The sequence below is a fragment of the Micromys minutus genome, assembly GCF_963924665.1.
Source record: "Micromys minutus genome assembly, chromosome: 22".
Taxonomy (NCBI): domain Eukaryota; kingdom Metazoa; phylum Chordata; class Mammalia; order Rodentia; family Muridae; genus Micromys; species Micromys minutus.
In genome coordinates this window covers 32,190,245-32,196,202 of record NC_137957.1, presented here as the reverse complement: position 1 = coordinate 32,196,202, position 5,958 = coordinate 32,190,245, and the positions used below count along the sequence as shown (strand labels likewise).

The 5,958-nt window shown below is 37.4% G+C and overlaps 1 pseudogene across 1 annotated transcript; it reads right to left on the bottom strand.

Moving 5' to 3' along the window:
- Positions 1-1,706: 1,706 nt before the first annotated feature.
- LOC308435007 (eIF5-mimic protein 2-like) lies at positions 1,707-2,936 on the bottom strand (annotated as a pseudogene). The gene has a single exon. The product of its transcript is annotated as an eIF5-mimic protein 2-like (transcript).
- Positions 2,937-5,958: the final 3,022 nt, after the last annotated feature.

Genomic DNA, 5,958 nt, shown 5'->3' with positions numbered 1-5,958 from the left:
ACACAGAAAGGTCAAATAATGCTTTAGGAGCAGAAGAATTTAAAGTCAAACAAATGAAAGGAAATTAAAAACAGAAAACTAGGAAACACAAAGAGTAATTCTAAAGTAAGAAAATATTTTAAAGCAAAAAACATTATTAGATAAAAGAATGTCATAAAACTGAAAAATAAATTCAATTTTTTTTTTTCTAATAACAGGCTTTGAACCTAAAACTTCATTAACTTTTGCATTCTGGAGATTTTTCTACCATGGAGCAAAATCATCAGTCTTTTTTTTTTTTTTAATATAAGGATGGACTTTATTTAAAAAAAAATCTTTTTAGGACTACAAATTAAAAAGGAAGCAGATCACTACACAGAATCTAAGGAACACTTTTGCCTGTGCATAAAACTTTATCAAAGTCATTCATTTTACAAATTCACTCCATTCATCAATGTTTTCACTATAATGCTCTTAAGGCTGCTATATCTTTATTTCAAATTATATTACATGTTATTCTCAAGATAAACTTTAAAATACCAAATGATTGACTTCTAAGAATGGCCGACTTCCACTCAAGTCTCTGGTGGCATTATTCTATTTTCTTTTACCAATTAAAAAAAAAAACATTGAAAATGTTCACTTTTAGCCTTTCCCAAAAAGGGGGCTACATTTTCCCCTACGAACTAACTATAAATGGACAGCAAAAAGAAAAGCAATGAAGAAAGCCAGTAAAATAAGAGGATTAATCAATTGAAATGTTTGGCTCATGGCAATTAAAAAGAATGGCAACTAGGGTTAGTTACTAGGAGCTTGTATATTGGTAGAATGAGGCCAGGCCCAGACAAGTGAATGGCGGACTACTAACGACTGTCCTCTACCTTCACAAAGGGAAATGGAGTCCTATCCAGATCCTGTTAGGACAGGCTCACCCTGATACTCCCAACAATCTCATAGGTTAGTGACAAGACGTTTCCTTAACTCCCTCCTCGTGGGAACTTTCCTAAGAGTCTAAGCTGTGTCCATTTGTATGAGGAGTGTCTGCTTGTTCTACGTGGGAAGATGCAAATGAACCAAGTTTCTGGGAAAAGGCTCTGCTTCCTTCTTCCTACCTCTGCCTCGAGTAGCTCTCAAGCTTAAGTTTGCTCTCCATGGCTCTACTAAGGATGAAACCCAGAAATCAAACCACATCTGGGGTTAAAAATATAAGGAAGTGCTCACATATAATCAACATCAGGATCCATGCTACGGAGTCAGTCACCTACAGGGTTGTCACTGAGGAATGGGGCTCTGGACACACTAAGTTATCACACTAATCAGTGCCTTTTGAGACTTTGGATACCTTTACAGTTTAATTTGCAAACAGAATCTTTTTGTAACAAATAATTTTTAAGCAAATCACATCTTGAAAACAGTTTATATAGAAAGCCCAGGAAATACAGTGAACTGTTCATTATTACAGTAGAAATACAGTAGGTAGGAGGTAACTGAAAATCAACGCAACATTAGACTCAATTCTATGACTCCTACAGCTCCTTACACATGGTTTCAGAAACCAAACCCAACATTTCCAGTAACCATAAAAACAGTTAAAATAAAAACAGCCATGAAAGCCCTTATATCATGCTTGATATAGGGAGGCAGGAAGATGTAAGAACCAGGACACATAAGACATGACGTTTTATCTACAACTCCTGTTTGCTTTACTGAGTATGTTGTTTCAAAATTCAGTCACCTTCTTCGGCTTCAGACACAGATTCCTCCTCAGCATTTTCAAACCATTCTAAAAGTGACTTCATTTGTTCAAGGAAGACACTTTCCCCTTTGCATCATGGGCTCTTCACTCAGGACCTCAGCTTTATAAAAAAAGCACCACTATTTTCTGGAAGGCTTCCATGAGGTGAACGTTGTCATAGCAATACTCTGGGATCTTCAATAATCGAGTCAGCTCCGACTGACCTTGAGTAGTGAAGGCAGCAAGTAGAGGGCTGTATTGCTCCAAGCGCTTGATGGCTTGTTCTGTTACAAGCTTCTCTTTTTTGTTCCACTCCACGGTACTCATCACACTTGACCAGACTATCCAATGACCACTGGTTCTGGGATGTGATTTTATTTTCATTTCTCCCTTGACATATAAATTATGTCCTTGAATGAGTCCCTGTGGGACCCATTCTGAAGCTCCTTCTGGAACTCCTTCCGTGCCCCAATGGTCTGCTGGTTGGAGACATGCTCCGGAAGCACTTTCAAGCCTGCCTCAGTGAAATGCTTAGTGAAGTGCTAATGCCTTGTTTATTGGCAGGGAACAGCTCAGTCAGTCTGTTGTTCACCCCCACTTTTTTGAAGACTCCGAGCAACTGCATTGATGCCCTTTTTCATTTATCCATGATGTACAGTTTTACAGCAAAAGCTGCTGAGACCCCTTCTTTAACCAAAGTCCCCTTATAAAGGCTGTTAAGAATGGATGCATTAAGGGTTCCATTAGGCAGAAGGACACCCCAGTCAACATGGCGAGCTTGTTCCTCTCCGACTCTGAAAATCCCTTCAGAAAGAGCAGTAACTTTTAAACTTCATCTTCAAGACGTTTCTCCAAGTATTTGTAGCGCCTGATTAACTTGTTAGAAACCTGAGCGAATGCTTGCATGGTCTTCAGGTCTTCTTGTGCCGCAAACACACAGACATCTGTGCGAATCATTCCGTCTGCCAGTGTGCCAACTGGGGCCAGCATCCCGCCAGCCACCAGAATGTCAAAGAGGGTTTCTGCATAGCGGCGGTAGTCAAGTTGTGCTCCAGAAGCATCAAGAAACTTAGCTACTGCTTCCAAATCAGCACCAGTTTCAGTTAAGCCTTGTATAATACAGTCTTGAAACTGAGTAGGGTCAAACCTCTCCTTTTTCATCTCTTTTTCTAGTTTTAAAACGCCGGCCTGATAGCGTTGGTTTTTGATTATTCATAAAAGACACCCGAATTCAAGGCAAAGAGAAAAGCAATCATCAGCGCTCATGTTTACTTGTTTAAAACCAGTTCTTGCTCCAAGCTGGTCTTAAATCCTCCCTGTTTCCTACACAGGCTTTGAACTTGCAGTCCTCCTGCCTCAGACCCCGAAGAAGATAAAATTAGAAAGGCCTATGACACAATATTAGATATTAGCATTCAAGGCTCAAGTGCTTTTAGCAACATAATCTCTAGGAGAAATCAGGAGCATGCACTTCACGCAATGGAAGAGATTTTTACAATCACAACCAGGCAACCAGGAAAGTTAAAAAGGACTTATGAAAAATCATCATCATCATCAACAACAACAACATGAAGAGTAAACAAGGGCAACATTTTCTAGCTTAAACAGTAAGTTCTGTGGAAGTGCTAGTACGCAGTAGGGCTGCGGACAATCTACTACACAGGCATTATTGTAGATCATTTAAAAGATGCCATGAAAGAAAATAAAAGACAAATATCATAATTAATGTCCTATGTCTGATGGAAATACATTGAATGGGGCCCATAAAAATGAAAAAGTATATTCTTCTTTTCCATTGAACCTGTGAAATTGATGCCGATTGGGTACTAATGGCATTGTCGATGAATTTAACTGATATGATACACACATCTTTTCCTATAAAACTACGATCAAGTTATAGAGCGTTGGCTCAGTGGCTAAGAGAACTTGTTGCTCTTCTAGAAAACTCTGAGTCTAATGATCAGAACCCACATGGGTCACACAACCATCTGGAACTCCAGTTCTAGGGGATTCAATTCCTGTTTGACCTCTGTGTGTACTTGTTCTTGTTTTTCCAACTTTCTGAGTGGCAACATTCAGTCATTTATTTGTGTTCTCCAGGATTATTTTAATGTTACTTAGAGCTACCACCTCCTAGGGCTGCTTTTGGTGCACCCAGAGACTGTGTTGTCTTTTCATTTAACTATGGGGAATTTTTATATTTTTTTCTTAATTTCTTCCTTGACCTCACAACTTTGGTAGTGAGTTGTTTAATCTCCATTAGTTTGAGTATTTCCTAGAGATGTGCTTGCTGTCAATTTGAAGTTTTATTGCAGTGTGGTTAGATAGGGTGAAAAGGAGTAATTTTCATCTTTTCAAATTTGTAAAGATTTGTTTTGTGTCCCTAGGTCTTCTCTCATTCAGAAAAGCTTCTACGTACTGTTGAATAGATTCTTTGGTTTGGTACATTCTTTGGTTTGGGGTAGAATATTCTATAGAAAATTGTTAAGTCCACTTGATGTATAATATTAATTAATTCTGATGTTTTTGTTTAGTTTTTGTCCATATGATCTGTCTGTTGCAGAAAGTGGAATATTGAAATTACATAGCTTAATAGATCATTATTAATCTGTATCTTTAACACATACACATACATATATTTTAAAAATTATATTTATATGAAATTGGGTACACTAAAAGTTGGTACAAATATGTTTAGAATGGTAATGTCTTCTTGGTTAAATGTTTCTTTGATTATGATGATATATCATCTCTTCTTATTTTTTATATTTCAAAGGTTTGGTTTTATTATGATGTTTCACATTTTCTATAGGTTTCTTTTCTGTAGTTTTAAATTTTTTATATTCCTCTTCCTTGACTTAGATCTTCTATTTTATCTTCAGGTCCTGATTTTCGATTTTCTGTTTAATTAATTCTATTTACACGCTTTCCTTTTGATGTTCTTATTGGTTTGTTGGGGTTTTCAATCCCATCATCATTTCAGCTTGAGTCTTCGTTGATGTTTTTATCTTCTTATTAAATCCTATTCTCAAGTCCTGGATTGTCTTTGTCATTTTCATCTTGTTCTCTTGGGCAGTTTCATCACTGAAACATTAATTCACCTTAAAAAAATCTTTGTCCTTAATTTCATTAATATGTATGTGTGTGTGTTCTTTAGACTTCTTGAATTCTTTCATGAAATTTATAATTGCTCTTTTAAGTTCTGTGTCATGAGGTTCATTTAGTTAATTCTCATTGTTAAACATTTCTACAGCACTGATAGGTTTTGGAAAGGAGATACTGGCTTGATTTTTCATGTTATTTGTATTTTTTCCATGATATCTGGGCATGTAGAATGCTTTCTTCTTACTTCTGAATTTGGTATGGACAGGGAATGGGCTGGTTTCCAGCATGTACCTCTTGGTCTAAGTTTTGAGTGTAGAGGGATATCTGGCTTTGTGGAAAACTTGGATATGAGAGGCCTGTGGGTTAAAGGATGGAGAAGAAGTCTTGGAGGAAGCCTAGAAATTGTTTGCTCCATAGATACTGGTGGCTAGACAAAGTAGAGCAACTGAATATGAGACCCAAGCTAGATGGTTTAGGAAGAGGGTGTAGATGTGGAGAGCCAGGAAGCCTATGAGGCTATATCCTGGAAAAGGATGTGGAAGATCTGGCTGGCTGGACATGTTAGATTCTGTGCAGAAGGGACATGGGGTTGGTGGTGGCAGTTCTATATATTTTCTTTATCCATTCATCAGGTAATAGGTATTCATATAGGTCTCATTTCTTGGTTGCCAGGAATAATATTTTAGCGACCATAGTTATACAGATGTTTGTGCAGCACACCGGTTTTCTTTCCTTGGGCTCTTTACCCACAGAGTTATTGCTAGATCACATAGCACATATATTTTATATTTTCCCAGGAATTGTACTTGAATCTTGAATTGCAAGCTAGTGACAATGGCAGCTCCCACCCAGCTGCATGTTGCAGAAGAAACAACCTGTCTTCTAAAATGACCTGTAGTAGTGCTAAGGCAGGAACCTCTTCAGGTTAGGTACCTAATTACTTTGTTTAAAATATTTCTTTTAAATTGATCCTTTCTTCTCTCATGTACAAAGCTTAAGTCCAAGTGGATCAAATACCTCCACATAAAACCAGGTATACTGAAACTATTAGAAAAGAAAGTGGGGAAAACCTTAGAACACATAGGCACAGGGGAATATTTCCTGAACAGAACACCAATGGCTTATGCTTTAATATTAAG